We start from the raw sequence: 18,195 nt of genomic DNA on the forward strand, positions 1-18,195 counted from the left end.
CTTTATATCATTCACCATTTGAAATATTATGCATATATGTATCCATATAAAGATTTATCTGTACATGTTTAAATGCCCGGCAATGCAATATCTATGGCATTTGTTGGTTTCATGTTTGTTTTTCCCAAAAATTATTGCAACATCATGAATAACAATTACAATTGCAATCATTATACTGGGTAATTATTAAAATGATTTCATGGCTTATCATTATTATGTTTATTTAAATTACTTTATTGAATCCAAATGTCTTTCGACTTAAAATTCTTCTGAGAGTTGAATGCATTATTGAAACAATTGAATTATCTTCATATACATACATATTTTTATATTAACGACATTGTGTCATTAACGTTTACGCATGTACGACATATATTAAAATCACAAGGTTGAATTATCTGTGGTTATTATTTACTACAATTTACCATGTTTTATGTATAAATAGTTTATGGGACAAAGTCTAATAAATATTATTGAAAACCGTACAATTATTTCCCGCGGTTTCGTTTTCTGTAGACATATAACTTACAATTAGATATCACGTATCGTAGATATTATTCTTTTGCTAATTACATGAATATCATATGAATATCACATTACGTGTAGGTCATGAAAAATATAAATCGCAGTCGAAAGAAAATTACTCTTTTGTCCTATTTGTTCTCAGCATGTACAAGTACCAGGCTTCTCATCCTCCTTAATTTGTTTGCAAAATCATTGATAAGAAATATCTAGATCACAAATCATAGTTCCTTTATATTTTTTAACAATTTGCGAAAAAAACCTTTTTGCAATTCATTCATTTGCAGATATAACGATCGTAATTAACGATTGCAGTTAGTGTGTCATATAAAAAATTATTATAATAATCTATAATGATATTGAAATAGCTTTTTGCAACTATAACTTTTCTTAATGATTGTCGATGATATGAAATTTTGCTTTGCAATGATTACTCTCAAAAATAATAGAAATAAGACGACGATGTAGTAAGATTTGAGCCCCTAAAATCGCATAATAAGAGTGTACTATTGATTCAAATTTTAACCCTTTCCACTCGCGAATTCTGGAATTTATAAGTATTTTATTCGGCATCCGAATCGAAAGGGTTATATCGGTAAGAAAGATTTTAATATTTTTAGTGAGGATAAAAATTATCTTTTTTTTTAATATTAGGATGATATGATCATTTACATAGATTGTTTTAAAATGTATATATAGAAAATTTTAAAAGACGAATTTAAAAATTAAATCCAATTATTTCTAATTATGTTTGCTTCAATAACTTAAAACTTAAAGAATACTACGCTTCTAAAAAAAGAGACAAAATAAAACTGGGATATAAGATCTAAGATCAATCAAATCAATCAATGCACACAGAATTTAAAAATTCTTTGATGTATATATTATCAAATAATATTTTTAAAAAATTAAATTAGTATCGAAAATTTCTACAGTCTTTTGATATCAAATTGTTGAAACAATGAGTCACTGTATCCAGTTATATTTATTCGATTTTTACTTTGTTGCTTTTGCACATGTGTTTTATCTCCCGTAAAGGGGCGCGGTCGTCTGCACAGCATCACAGTGGTGTAGTCCTATAGCGAAAATGTAAATCATTTAGGAAATTTAAATTTGTTTTCATCAGTAAAATACTTCTTTTTCTTGGCTTCACTTATCATATAAGAATATTCTACAAACATTTTTACCTTGTATACATTTGTTATAAATAAAAATTATAAATTAAATTTTTATATTTCTTATTAAGAGTATATAAGAAATAATTTCTTTTAATTGGGATTAATTCATTAATTCATTTTTAATTTATTTTATTTAAATAAATGAAAAAAAAAATGAATTCTCAATCAGAATACATAGTTTCTGTAAGTCAATGTGATGATGGAGATTAAATTGAACAGCTCTCTACTCTCCTCTCATACTAAAAACTTCATACAAAAATTTGTCTCTATTCGTCTCATATTAAAAAAAGTCAATAAACAACTTACATCAGTTATTTCAAACAAGTCAACTTTGAGTACTCGATTCTGATGATCAAATATTCTTATAAACAATTGAAATTCATTTGCATCAATGACTACTCATTATTTTAAAAATAATACTTAATCCTATAAATTATCCAGATTCTTAAGATCAAATATTCTTATTGGCAATTGAAATTTATTTATATTAGTTTATTTAAAATATTTAAATAACCAAATCCTCTAGAGCTACTCGACTCTAATAATCAAACAATTCGTATCTTAAAATAGCTTTATTATTGATTTGGATTTTGATTGATATAATCATATTTTTTACAAATGGTTCTCTTACTATTATATTCAATAATATTTAGTCCTACTCGATTCCTACAACCAAATAATTCTTAAATCGTCTCTTAAAATGTTTTTTTTTTATTTTGATGTTTTAATCAATTTGAATAAAGTTCCATAAATTTTATGCATAAACGCTTTTCTAACTATTATCAATATATTTTTTATGAAATATTAGTTCTTTCTGTGTAAAGAATATTAAATCGTCTATATCATTCAGTGGTAGGTACTCAATTATTATGATAAATTATTTTTTAAATCGTGACTAAAAATAGTTGCGTTTAGTTTGTCAATTTAAATAAATTTTCATAATTTTGTTCACTTACACGAGCTTCCTGCAATTATATTCAATCACACATAGTATTCAACAATATATTTTCTTATACTTAATTTTAACATTTTATTATCTTTGAATATGTAAGTAATATCTCGATGACGTTTTTATACAGGTAAGATTTTTGTCGTACGTAATAATGATCATTCTGCCAGTAATGAGAAAAACTTGAATATATTATACTTTTTATATACACAGCTGGACTTGTTTATGTTTTGCAAATCTATGTCTTATTTCAATGATGTTTTTTCTTCAAAATACCATTGTGAAGTAACTAAATCGTGGAACTGAAAAAAAATATTTGTGATGGACATATTACACAGTGTGACAAGTTTATTTATAATATTACTGAACTTTGGAATGTTGGTTAAAGTTAGTCACTTCCTTGTAGATTGATTTCAGAAAGCTTTTATAGTAAAAAGTTGTCTATATGTCCCAGCGAATCGAAGTTGTTGATTTCAGTTTTTTTTTGGGACTTTATTATCATCTAGTGGAAAAAATTATTAATTTGGTTTATATTTAAAAAAAAAGTTTATATTTAATACAAGCTTTAAGAAAAAAGACAGATTATTAGTTTTTTTAATAGAAATCATTATTGATTTATTTTATTCCATAGTCCACAGAATAATTGCAATTAAATTCAATTATTATAATACTTATGAGTAGGTAATCCTATAATATACGTAGGTCTTATAATGTAGGTAGTCTACGTTAGGGCAAGGAGAATAATGTGAGATGAAGTGAACTACACGATATCAGGTTGTCTAGAGCTGGATTCGAACACACGACCCCGTCGACATGAGTCCGCGAGCTTAACCATGGAACACTCAATACCTTTAATATATGATAATCAGTTTATTTAGGACTTATAATATATGATAATATTTAAGACTAATTTAAATATAATACAAAAATATCATACCTAAATGAAGTTAAGAATAAAATAATTTGTACAGATGGTAATTAGTCCTACAGGTGATTGTAAAGTTTAAGAAAAAATAGGAGCTTCAGATTTTGGATTAGGGTATTTGCAAAATATTCGAGATAATGCCTAGAATCTAGATGCGTTTAAGGATAGCTGATGGAGAATTTAAGGGCATGCATGTATAGTGAGGTTTATTAAACTTATAAAAATATTTAGAGCTTAATAAAATGGAATTTTTATATCACGTATCTTGATATAGATCCCATAATTCATTTACTAACGTGACTTTATATGCAATTTTCCTCCTATCGCAAATGTGCAACGTCGCACATATATAGCATGTTCAGTGCGGAATGCAGTATTGTTATAAACATCAGAACGCTGACACAAACATTCCTATAGGCTTGTAATATATTGTTATTCAGTTATTAATTATTACATATGCAGTCATGTCTACACAACAAAGAACCTTATATTTTACTATTACGATACCTGTGCATTGTAAATTAAGCGTTCGAAGGCAATTAACCAGTAGACTAAACTTAGACCGCGGCCATGTAACATGCCTGACCATAGTTTATGGCCCGTTTCAAAGATTGTTCAGCGAAACGTTGAACGATTGCGTTGAACGATTGAACTATGCGAAACTTGGAAAATGAAGAATATTACTTCTAATTTATAAATAAATTATTTTATTTTTTATGCTTGTTCCACGTTTTTCTAAATGAATTAGATTTGAGAACATATTCAATAGAGTTGTATATTTTTTCTATTTTTTTTTTTTTTTTGAATCAGAACTAAGTGCTCTATAAGCTCTGTTGTGATGTATTTTACTTGCTATCTATTATAGAAAGTTGTCCTAATGGTTGTTCTTTCTATGGTGGAAGGCAATCCAATGATTACTCTTTTTCTAGCTATTAGAAGTAATAGTTGTCTTTTTTATAGTTTTTGGTAATACCCTGAAGGGGTAATAGTTTTCCTTCTTAAATTTGCTTCCCGAAGGGGTATATTAGCTGGAAAACGTATTTTGATCAATTTTCTAGCTTTTAGAATTTTTTCTCTGTACTTCTGATGCTTTTTCAGGAATCAGTCTAATGAATGTCCTTTTCATATTTTCATCATATTTTTCACTTTTCCGAAGGGGAAATAGTCTTTCGTTCTAATTTTTATCTCCGAAGGGGTATATTCGCTTGGAAATGTATTTTGATCTAGCTTTACATCAAGTCTTCTAGCTCTTAGAAGTTTGTTTTAATAGTTTTTCTTTCTATTTCTGATGCTTTTTAGGAGTCAATCTAATGAATGTCTTCCAAAATTGCTATAATATTTCCTACTTCTTCGTAAATGCCCTGAAGTCTTTTTTCCTAATTTTAGTCTTTCTTCCTAATTTTGATTTTCAAAGGGGTATATTTGCTTCGAAACGTATTATGATCAAGCTTTAGACCTAAATTTGTAGCTTTTAGAAGTTTGTCCTAATAGTTATTCTTTATATTTCTGGCGCTTTTTAGGAGCCAATCTGTTAAATGTCCTTCTCATAAGTGCTATCATATTTTTTTTTTCATAAATGTCTTGAAGAAGTAACAGTCACAAAGTAGTATATTTGCTTGGAAACAAATGTCCCAAAGTAGTATATTTGCTTGGAAACGTATTTTGATCTAGCTTTACATCTTGTTTTCTAGCTCTTAGAAGTATGTCTTAATAGTTTTTCTTTCTATCTCTGATTCTATTTTAGCATTTATTAACATGTATTTTTTTGTAAATGCCCTGAAGAGGTAATAGTCTTTCTATCTATTTCTGATGCCTGAAGGAATATATTTGCTTGGAAACGTATTTTGATCTTTGTATCTAAATTTCTAGCTTTTAGCAGTTTATGCTAATAGAGTTTCTTTCTGTTTCTGATGCTTTTATAGGAGGCAATCTGATGAATGTCCTTTTTATTATTGCTATATTTTTTTCACTTTTCTGTAAATGTCCTAAAGGGGTATATTCTCTCGAAAACGGTTTTTTTATCTGTATTTTCAAGTGAAAATAGATTCTACGCCTGCTTGATTTGGATACCTTGTAATTGCCAGATCCAGGCTTTTATTACTGTTCCACGTACACCTAAGAATTTCATATAAAAAATAAATTATACATGTGCACCATAAAAACACACCTGTGAATGTTTATTACTTAACCAAATGAAGCAATTTTGAAATGTACAATGATAATTGGTTAACAATGTATTTGTCCTTCCCAACAGTTGTAAAGTAGAATAAATTGCGGTGAATTTCTTCATGATCTTTCTATTTATACGTAGCCGCGACTTGGATTGTTTTTTACTCTTACGCAAATATTAGAATTGTATACAAATTTATTTCACTTATTTTTGTATATATTTTCGTATAAGGCGCTGATATTTTTGTGTAACTATTTTTCTGGTTCAATTAAATTTTTCCTTTGAGGTGATTTGTTTTAATACTCCAACTGTGTAAGACGTGATGGATTTAATGCTCATTTATCTAGTTTATAGTACAAAAAGAAACTTAAATAAGATTTGTGTGAGTGCTCTGAATTCCTTTCCTTTTGTGGGTAGTCTTTTGATACATTTGTAGGTTGTTCATTGCAGGCATCTGACGTGCAGTGTTTTGCAACAAAACTAAATCGTGAGGCCTACGCGCGACTTGATTTTGTGTAGGCAGAGGTTTCCGAACTAATGTTTGACTTTCTCTACAAATACATGGTAACTTTGTCAATTGGAAAAGTTTGGCATATGTTTGCAAAGGCTGAGAAAGGACTTAGGAGATAATTGCAATATAGAATTCTGAAAATCGCTTGATAATTGAAGAGGCAAAATATTGAGTTTTTTACCATGTCTGTTTGAGAATCGAGATTTTCAACATTCAATTTCATTGAAGCCAAGAGAGGCCACTTAAAGATTTTTATTGGCGGTTGTTACAGTTCGTATCATGTTGCTGTGTTGTTTTGCTTTGTGTTTTAGACGAATTTGTATTCAAGCATTACTATTCCACATTATATGCTTTATTTACGAACACATTTCAAAACGTTGCGAATCGTTTGGTTGAGACACTTCTGAAATGGGATTATTATTTGCAACGTGTATGTCTGGAAAGTGCTGTCTGATGTCTGAAATGATAGTTTAGTGCACTTCACTTTTTAAATGCAACGTATTGAATTTGATGTGAGCAGATCAATGAATCGCTCGAAAAGCATGTTTTTTTTTTTGAAAATTTGTTATTAGGTTTATACTTTTAGGTTTATAGTCCTGTCCTTCATTCATTGGAAAATGTGCTTAAACTAATATTTTCAATATTTCAAGTTTTCCATTGAATGAAGGCTAAAATTGTGGCCGAAACGTATAAATTTTATAATGATTTTTTGAAAAAATTCGGGTTTTTCATTGACCCTAAGCCCCAATATTAGATTCTACATTATAAATTTATATACAAGAGTATATAGATTTACAGAAATTTATAGCTTCTTATATAAATAACTTGCTATTCAATTAGTTCAAATTATTTATTTTATTCGCATCCATTCTTCAACAACTATATAATTAGGAAATTATGGGCAATTTTACGTTTATTTATAAATCACTTTATTACTGGTATGTTTATATTTCGTGCTGATTATATGAAATATGACAAATATGATTATTCTATCCCCGTAAAATATTCAATAACTTAATCTGCAATTTTACCAATACTATTATTTTCATGGAATTTTGCAATTTTACAAATAGTTTTGTAACACCTATGTAATGAGCGGAATTCTAATTTTTTCCAAGAATTGTTTTGGTTTTGCACGATTTTTATCACATATTTAAGTAATGCAGTTATTTATAGAAAGCATATACAACATTTTTGCTTTAATGACTGCGGATTTAACATATCTATAAAATAGATTCATAGAATGCATACTGTTGATATGATATCATTGTCGTTGTTGTTTATCACTTGTTTTGAAATATTTAGCTGCAAAGTATTGCAAAATATTATATTTACAACTATGGAGTTTCCTAGTACAATTTAACTATATGGGAAGCTAGGTTTAGAGTAACTCTACATTACTACGGGACTATCTACATATGAATTAGTAGTGACGAACAAAAGGCTGTGTTTTACTGTGCGAACAGGCGTTTTCCACATAAAATTTAACTTCACGTATGTGATATCAAAGAGACATCAGAAAGATGCACTTAGATAAAATTGTTATTTGACGATGGGACGTATTTTTGGTTAAGTTTTATGTGTGAAATGCCTGATCTCAAAGCAAAGGCATAGCTTTTTGACAGTTTGTAACTAACAGCTTATACGAAGATAGACCCGTAACATAACTTCACCCTAATATTTCATCAGAGGGTTGATTGAATGAAAAATCAAGTTTGGGAAGTGATTGTTTTTGTGTCTCGCCTACCACTCGTACGATTTTCCAGATATGTTTTTTTTTTACGAAAGTTTCTGTTCGCTGACATGTGAAAAGTCAATAAAATCGAAGACAGACTGTGATTTATTTGTTTCGACATTTCTCAGTTTGCTGAATATTTGTCACACCCACAAGCCGTTTGGCGATACGAGCAAATGGGTGTGCCTCTGTCTGACGATAGCTTTGCATTATTGTTGACTACTGTCGCATATGAATACATGTACAAATGAAATAGTATTTTATGTTCAACAATCACTTTAGAGTTTCTTCACCTATCTGATAACAAGTTCTAAAGAAAAACTTTACCTAGCTTTCTAAGTTGAAATAGAAACTGGTTCACTTCAAAATCCTGCAAGTAGGATCGTGCGCCATATAGTCGAGATGGTATCGTCTGCAAATCCAGTTATTATTTGGACTGAGAATATAACTGATACAATTTATTTATTTCTGTACATACTGAATTTATTGCAGGAGAGCTCGTATAATAAAGACCACAACAGGTATAGACATGGAAATAATATACAGCTAGCTATTCAAATTTTTGCACAATCTTCCAACTTGTAGCTCTAAACACAATTCTCGTTTTTAGGTTTTGTTAACATATTTTTCCAAGCTTATTAGATGCATCAAATTTAATATAAACAGCCCTCAATGCTATCAAATTATTATGTTTTGTAAGTATCATGAAAATATCATAACTAATGATTTATTTCTTTTTTCTTCAGGGACTAATTAATAATAAATAATTAATTCCTTTTTTTTTAAGCAATATTAAGGTTTTCTCAAGTCTTTATTGATTATGTGCGTGAATCTGAATAGTATTGGGATTATATATTTTGCCCAATATATATGCGATGTATCATGCAGTTGTGATATCAATTTTCACTCGTTCTAAAAATGTTTCAATTGAAAATAGCCTATTTTCCAAATTCAGGCAATGGAAAATCCCTCACACTATTCTTCCATGAATCGAGTTGGAGTTTAACTCAGCTCACAGATCTACCCTAGGGCAGTACTACCCATTATTATAAAGATTATATTTTATTCATTTTCCGTTTTTTATATTGCTGCTACGTTATTACACAATTCTTCATAACTTTACTACTCTTACATATAATTTTATTACTACCATAGCAAAGAAGAAAATGAAATTTCGACTTAATGGTCTAATTTTGATCGATTGCTTGATTTATAGTTGCTTTTCATAGTAAGTTCAAACTCATAAAATGAACTCGTAAAATAATACTGTCTGGCTGTCTTTCAAGTACTCAATATTCATTTCCCACAGTACTATTGTAGTATATATTTTTAGCTTTAAACTGATTGGTTTAATTTTATGCTCCATTTATTCATATGCTTGACGAATTATTTCAGCAAATCGATTTATTTTAGAGGTAATCGATTGATTGCACGTGGAATACAATACTGTTGCAAAGTTTAATAAAAAATGAAGAACATATTGATATTTCTTACATTTTACTAGATGTGCCAAAATCACTGCACAATTTCTAGTGGAATATTTCTCAAGCCAATCAACTTTCAGCAATACTACTGCATGGTTAATAAATCACATATTTTATTAAATTTCTTCACCTTTGATGTTAATTGATAGCCATTAAATCTTAAATGGAAATAACTGTTAATTAATTGTACTTTTTTATATAAGATTGCATTTCAACAGTATAATAATAGTGTAATAAAACGAAGCTATTACTTATGTAATTACTAGGAAATAGATGCCTGAAAAGAAAGCGAGCTGCAAGAGATATTTGTACTTATATGGCATTATTATCCATATATCTTGATAGTCGAATAGTAAAACGACATATTAATTAATTTCTTTATTCTTCTTTGGGTCTTCAGTAGCACTTCTCAAAATTTTAGCAACGTATTAGTTCATAATGTGAAAGTAACTTCATTTCAATTATAGTATTTGTATCCATTACACTGGCGCTTTGGCCGACTCTATGATTTATCACAATATATCTTTCAAGCAGTACAAACAAGTTTATTAAAATATTAAAACGCCATTGGCCCTATTTGAATAAATCGATGCCTTTGCATTATTGAAGTCAATCCAATCAATATAGCGATGCATTTATTCGTATATCATTCCAGTAGAGGACATCAATCGAGAACTTTCAATCTAGGCCAACCGAATTATATCTATCATTCATGATGGAATGTATATAATTACGCAAGTACTTAACTGTTTTTGGTATTAGGAACGGAAGATCGTTGATTAAGCTCGTTGATTTATAATTCTATCATTTGTTAAAGCATTCATAATGCCTGTGATGAATTAGTAACCTTTTTTATTATCATCATTCATATTGGTAATTTATTTAATTTTGACATTTTGCTATAACAATTAATATTGGTTTATTATAAGTAAAGCATTACACATAGTGAAAAAAATCATTAGCATTTCAATAAGAGCACAGCATTTTTTGTACTCAAAAAATTTCTTCATGATATATTATCCTGCATAGGAGATTTGCAAATATTTCGTTTTAAATATCAGTATGTAAAGTATGTAAAATACTTCTTATATTATCATTATTTTTTATTAATTATTTATAAGTTAGTATTCTTTACAAAAAATGGTTAATATTTTTTCAAATATATAAAATTCAGCTTAATTGACTTTGCTTATTACTAGCAATTATTTATCACCAGTTCAAGAATAATTAATGTCTATAATTACCAAATGTCCATATATTACATAAGCGACTTTTTTTTTATAAATTGTGATTACCAGTTTTTGTCTAAAATTGATCATTTTGAATTTTTTTATAATTAATAGATTAAAGCGTTTAAAATTGTTACTACTTAATTAATAATAAACATTGTTAATGTGTGCATATAACTTGGGCGCAAATACAAAGTTAAGCTGGAATTGTATACATTTTCTTAAAATTTATAATTTTCTATAAAAATATACATTTATTTAATATAAATATGCATTAAAATAAGAATTGTTTGCATATTGAAGTTCACAACTTTTAATTTACCAAACTGAATTTCAGTAAACGAGTTATAGAATTTACGAAAACCAAATGTTAAGTCTGGCCTCTATTCAAATTTTCTGATCTTTTTATTCATTTATTAACACTAATTACGCTCTTGGTCCCTACATAAGATCTTAATATTCACTACTGCTCTCATCCTACATGAATTACCCTTCATTATCATACATAGTAAACTTGTATGCCCACACTAGCATTCATTTTAACATTCATACAATACAATAGCGCCATCTATTCATATCTAACATTGCAATATTTATTTTCGATTTCTACAAAAACCTAATAAAAAGTAAAGAAGTGATTACAACTTACAACTTTATTTGTTTAAAAAATTATAGAGATGTTGAGAAAATCCGATTTGGAACATTATCGATCTTTTAACATTCTTTTATGTAATCTATATTAATGTTTATTAATTATTCTATTACAAAGGTGCATTGCAAATTATCTCTTGCATAAAATAGAGCATCTACGTAACAAATTGCATTAATAACTATAATTAATTCGAGACTGTCACATGATTGCAATCGTATGGCGCCGACAATCTACTAATTCAATGATAATGAATGATTACATGCAATTGCTTAATATTCAGATAAGAAAAAAATAAAGTCCAGTACAATGTTAATTAAATTAACGAAGGACGAAAGAAATTTGCACTTAGAAGGAAACACTTAAAAAATCAGCCTTGTAATTGATTGGATTGGAACGGATTCCCAGAATGCAAGAGTTCTGAGAAACTATTTGAAATGAATTAGAATTCATTATTGCAAAAGTTTACTGTATGTTCTGAATAATGGTGGTTAGAAAATCGTGTTGAATGTTTTATTTGTTAGTACTTATTTTCGTATTGATAGAGTTTGAGTATCAAATCAAAATGTTTTGCTCTTACTGGTATGGTAATTAATTTTTTCAATAATGTGCAAAGTTTTTACAAAATCTAATTTTATGATGGACTTCCCAATAATCCTTAAATTGCTATATTTATCTTTCATATACATGTTATGCACGTATGTTTATTTTGCATAATGCAGATTCATAATTTGCTTATTGTCACAAAACAGGATCTGTTGAATAACAATGTTATTTTTCGGTATGGTATAATAAACGTTAACTATCTTTGACCTTTCTGTCATTGCGAAATATTTATTCAAATATCCTGATGCTATTTTCACATCATGATAATGAAGAAAGAATGTTTATTTTGTTAATTTGACTGGCATGATATAATATTCAGCATCGCATTTTTTTATTATTTCTATTACGTAATTGATCAATCTGGCGGTAGATTAGATATGGTCTGTTGATGATCCCTATGTCCTCTAAACAAAATTTCTATTAAAATGTGCAAACTGAAAATATGCTTTTATATTGTTATATTTAATAAAAATCGTTTTTATCGCTTGTCTGATCATAAATGTTGTTTATACAATGTCGCAAAAATATTCTGTTGCTATTTTTATGCTCTTATCTGTCGTTTTTATAATACAGCAATTTTTATTGTACTTTAAATATGTTATTTGCATAGGCCTTGAACTTACTCTACCATAATAACTATTTATATGTAATGACTTGGTAAATAACCCCTTCTTCATGGTTATTTGTGATTCATATTTCATTTCATCCAATTTTATTAGTCTTTTTCTATTAATGCAAAACATACAAAAAATTACTAAGGCTACATAGTAGAGTTTATTAGCAAAGTATAAGGGCATGCGAATTAAGAAGGTACTCTGAATAGAAACTTGAATAAAAACAAATTAATTTTTTTTATATCTTCAAAGATTACATATTCAAGTATATTTATACACGAGGATTTTTTAAAACTTAAAATCTTAATGCCCATCTGTTTTTCTGGAAACTGTTTTTTTCGATACGATACCCACGATTTCCCTATTTCTACTGGACCGATTTACTTGGAATTTCTTCAGAAGTTTCTTTATAGACTTCTCTTCAGTCTATGTTCACCCACAAATTTCGAATTTTACCATATTAAAAAAAATCGATACCATCAAAAAAAATTAAAATTAATATTAGTTTTTTTTTACACAGTCGCTATTTTGTGAAAAAGCATTTTCTTTAACATGACCGTAGGTCATACAATTGCGACATTATTTTAGATTAATAATATAAAATTACTTGTTTTATCGGATTATTTGGAGGGGTAAAATCATGGATATGATGGATTCATTCAGAAATCTAGAATTTTAGAATTAAAATCATAGTAAAAATATTTTTTAGCTTTTTTACGGTCTTCCAAAAATCGCATAAAATGCTTCTAGACCAGAATACACGCTTAAGTATTTAAAAAAATGATTTAAACTTTTTTTTTACTTTTTTTTTTCAAAAATATAATATAATTGAAATATACAACGATCATTTTATTCATTTTATATGAGCTATTATGCTAAGATGTATGAAATAAAAAACAGGATTTGATTAACATAAAAATAATAATAATAAGGAATAAAATAATATATTAATAATAAGGATAAATGTGAGATACAATATTATAAAACTTTCATTTAGTTATTTCAATTACAATTATATATTTTGAGATTATTATCGTTTCAAATTTTTTTTTGTTCATTCAATCATCTACAACTATTAGAGTTATTGACAGAACTCTATAAGTTATATGGCTAAATTACACATAAATAATAATAATAATAATCGCAGAAAAATATAAAGAAAAAGGGAAAATAATAATAAAATGAATTAAAAATAAAGAAAAATAAATAAATAAGTAAATAAAAATAAAAAACATTGTAGTAATTGCTCTAATAAGCAATTGACTATGGAAAACAAATTCCATAGTATAACAACGAATAAATTTAGAAAATTTACATGTTTCAATTATATTTACATAACATTTAGTGGTTATTATGCAAACGCTAATATCCGTAGAACAAATATTGACATTTTCGTTCTAATATTACACTTCTACGCACTTTCTTCGTGCCCTTACCTGACCTTTATCAAGTGGCTGATTCTTGCGAACCGACCGCGTAAGTGTTTGTGCGATTCCCGCTATTTGTGTTCAAGGCGGTAATAGATTACAAACATTGTTATCATTAAATCCTTCCGAAACTAGATACGACAACCTGTTATCAGAAATCGTGCAAATTGTCGACCGCACGAAAATTGATGAAGGAAATGTGCGCGTAATTTTAACATTGCGAAGTTCTAATGCCAAGGTTATTTTAGCGGGCAATCATCGACCTCAGCGGTTCGTGATTACCACTCGAAATGGTCAGATGATCGTGATTATTATTATATCATATGAATGTATATTTTTCAGCAAATATTCTACGCATGAGCTGTGCAAAATTCAATTTTTCTCTTCATTGCATATACTGCGCATTTACTTGATTTCAATCGATGGTGGAAAATTTGCAACAGATGTTGCGTAATGATTTTCCATGCATCTTTTCCGTTATTTATGTTTCGGTAATTCACCAGATTGTCGTGCTGATAGTAAAAAACGATAATCGTGCATATCAGTGTGTCGTGCTTTGATGTTATTTATTAATTTAGCATGCCTTGTGTTTATATGCGGATGTTCTCATCACATTTATTAGCTAAAAATGCTATTTTAAAACGGGGTTTACAAGTCATGCAGAACTATCTCTGTTACTGATAAATGATTATTTTGTAAGCACATTATTGAAATTATTGCTGAAGTCATGTTAATATGAAATTCTTGTTTACCGTGATAAAAACTTACTACAGCAAGCACTGATCCCGAGTTCGATACCCACTGATATCAATCAGTAGTAATATCATATTTTAGATAATCTCAAGTGTAAATATGATAACAATTGAAAGTAGCTTTTTTAGGCGTTTCTGCAATATATCTCATCAGTAATAATAATAAATGATAGTCTGCTCGAAGGCAGCTCCATGGTGTGAGAGCACCAAAAATCATTGATTCCCTTTCTATGCCTTGTTTATTTTCCCATTGCCATTTAATTACTATTATTCACATTTCATTTATATTTTCTCTTCCTTGCTTCCTGGACCTGTGCTTCGACTTTCAGTTCCCTCATCATTTTCTCTTCTACTATAAATCATCAATCATCTGCATTCTTCTTTCAAATCATATTAATCATTTTATTTTACTATTCTATTCTATTACTATTATACAATTTATCTATTGATACCTTATCATTATTGGAGCATAAATCGAATAAAAAAGTTCTGATTGCAGTTAAAACAAAAATAAACTTTTAGTTATATAATAGTTCTTTTTTCGCTCATAATCGAGTCTCTTGAACTCGTTGCTTTTTTTGCTTTCGACGATAAATTTACTTTTGTAGTTTCGCACGTCGCGATTTTTGTTAACGACAGTTTTTTAATTTGTCATTGAAATATTTTGCTTTGGCTTTATTACATTTCACTTTCAAGGATGAAAATGAAATACGATTTTAATATTGTCTATTCAGCATTTATCTGTATAATTTTTATTGGTTTACAATGATTTTTGAAAGGTGCTTGCAATTTTGTACTTGCGTAAAATGTAATTATGATCGAGTGCAATGATTTGTTATTTCGATAATGAAATTGATCAAGGTTTAGATAATATAATCGCAAAGTGCAGTTTTAATTTAAATAATAGTAAAGGACGCACGTTCGCATGTATATGCTTGGAAATATATTAGTCACACATTGTGTTTGAATTGATTTCCAGAATAAAACAATTCAGCGAAACAATACTTGATAATAGAAGAGATTTCTTGAGAATTTGATTATTTTATTTGCTTGATGAGGCATACATTTTTTTCATATCTGCTCCTGTTTCATTATGGAACATCAGTAAAGTTTTGGCAGTACTTACAACGTCTAAATCGAATCCAGTAAATGGACGTCCAGTAATTGAATCAAAATTCAGTGATTGGACGTCCGGGTATGAGTGCATAATTAATAATGTACGAATTTAAATAGCATTTAATATATTTCAACAATTATCTGCAATATTTATTTTTGGAGCTGTCAATCATGATCAATGAATAAGAAACCCCGATTCTAAATTTAGCTTTGTCATGAATAACTGTTGCACCGCGGGTAACGCCCACGTTTTAGCGCCATGCCTCGAGAGCAGACACCAGATGCTGTCGACGTCATACTTATCCGGAAATTCAATTACAGAACACAGATCATTCGGAAAACGATGTCGGATATTCATTAAGCCACATTTAATAATTGAAACGATATTTTGCAGTGGTAAAATTGAATATTGGGTCGGATTTGAATGGGTCGTTTAAATTATATTTAATTATTCATTTTATAATCGATTTACATAAATGACTATTAAAGCATGGTCTTATATTGATACAAATATGTACGGTAAAGTTTTAATGATTTTATTATACTGTTGTATATAAATAAATACCAATCTTCTTGTTAACTTCGCGTAGGGTAAGTTATAGTAATCGTCCAAAATCGAAAAAAAAAGTTTCGCATATCTTTCCAAGTTGCTTTAAAGGTTTTTGAACATTTTGGCATACCTAAGGAAAAATTGGTACGCGTGTGTGTATGTATGTGTGGATACAATTTTCGATTTGAATTATTTCAATGCCCATTCAATTCATATTGTAAAAAAAAATTTTAAAAAGGCCTTTTTTGGGGCGAGAAGCTTCGCAAAATTTTTTTGCGTAATGTTATCAAGTTGTTTGAGGTAGGGGGACTAGGTATTGCAATGGTGAACAAATTAAAAAAAATGCAAGTTGATCTGACCTTTATTTTTTTTTTAATTTGTGGCACCGCATTGGAAGAAGTCAATTTGAGAAAAACGTATTTAAAGTTTTTAATATAATGTACTTATAAATACACCATGGTGTTCAAAGATGCTGACACATTAAAAAGGTCACGTGCATGAGGTATTATAATGAAAAAGAGAGCAGCTGGCATACAATAGCTCGCGCAGCGATGAAAAAAAAACGATTTCAGAGGATCATACATATAGATATATATATATATATATATATATATATAACTTCGTCAAAAAAATAGATATTGAGATGATTTTTTTTTAAATAATTCTAAGGTTTTCAGCTTTCATAATATCAAAAAATTCCAAAATCGAAAAAAAAACCAAACAACCCCCTTAAATAAAAGACCAGATTATCATTGCATCCAATAATTATAAAAAACTTATCTTTTCTTAACATGCAGCAAGTGTTGTAAATAATCATTACAAAGATGTTATTTTATACATTGTAATCTAATTGATACTAATTAAAGATATAATTTGTTGATAAATATATGCTGAGCCACTGACTATTATCCTGGCGCCATAATATTTCTTATCATCTTTTATCAAGAGTGCACTCAAGATACTGCGTTAAATTAATATACAAAATCGATTCAATTGATTTACTTTCACAAGCATCTTAATAAATCGATTACCTTGCCATTTATGCAGTCTGTTTTTATGACATTTACTCGTTCACTTTCCAATAACTTTGTAAACGATTGAATTGTATCGTATAGGCATAAACTCATATGAGCGCCAGTGAAAGGTGATTAGAAGGCCGTAATAAATGAATATATTTATATAGTTAATATTTATCTGTTTTAATAACTGTACCATTAAAGGTAAATATGGATTGTGGTCTATGCTTGGCGTGTAGGATTGTGGAATATTAGTCTTCACGTTTTTTATAATTTGTGGTCAACCCATTTTCACTTTTAAACAAACCTTCATCAATTAGTTTTATGAGTTTTGAGCAATTAACGATTTAGTTCGAATAGCAAAGGATTATTTTATTTTATAGTGAGTTTTTAATTCCAATGTTCCCAGTCCTGAAAGTTTTTCAACCCATATTTGCACTTGAAGCCAGAGTACGAAGTCGTTTGCAGTAGAGTCAGGCACGATCGATAGCAGACGCAGCGCGGTCATATGACTACGGCCTTGCCGTCAGTGCTGTAGTCTGTCTGGCACAATTTATAAAATGTATAAAAATTGATCTTAATTTTATTAAATACTTCGTGAAGTAAAAAATCTACCTTTTGCGACCAATGAATTGATAAACTCAACAAAGCATTAAGGGTACATTAATTACTTGAGGCTTAGAAATGGGTTTGACAAAAAATCACGAAATATCACAAGAGAGGGAGGAGGGTTCTAATAAGATAACCAGTGTATATATTTTT

General features: G+C 28.6%; 1 protein-coding gene across 1 annotated transcript in view; it reads left to right on the forward strand.

The window, feature by feature from the left end:
- Positions 1–18,195, forward strand: part of LOC113368081 (autophagy-related protein 13 homolog) — a 154,853-nt gene that overhangs the window by 2,751 nt on the left and 133,907 nt on the right.

This window comes from Ctenocephalides felis, unplaced genomic scaffold, assembly GCF_003426905.1.
Source record: "Ctenocephalides felis isolate EL2017-DRISC unplaced genomic scaffold, ASM342690v1 CF-g0.4_SCAFFOLD_01170, whole genome shotgun sequence".
Lineage (NCBI taxonomy): Eukaryota > Metazoa > Arthropoda > Insecta > Siphonaptera > Pulicidae > Ctenocephalides > Ctenocephalides felis.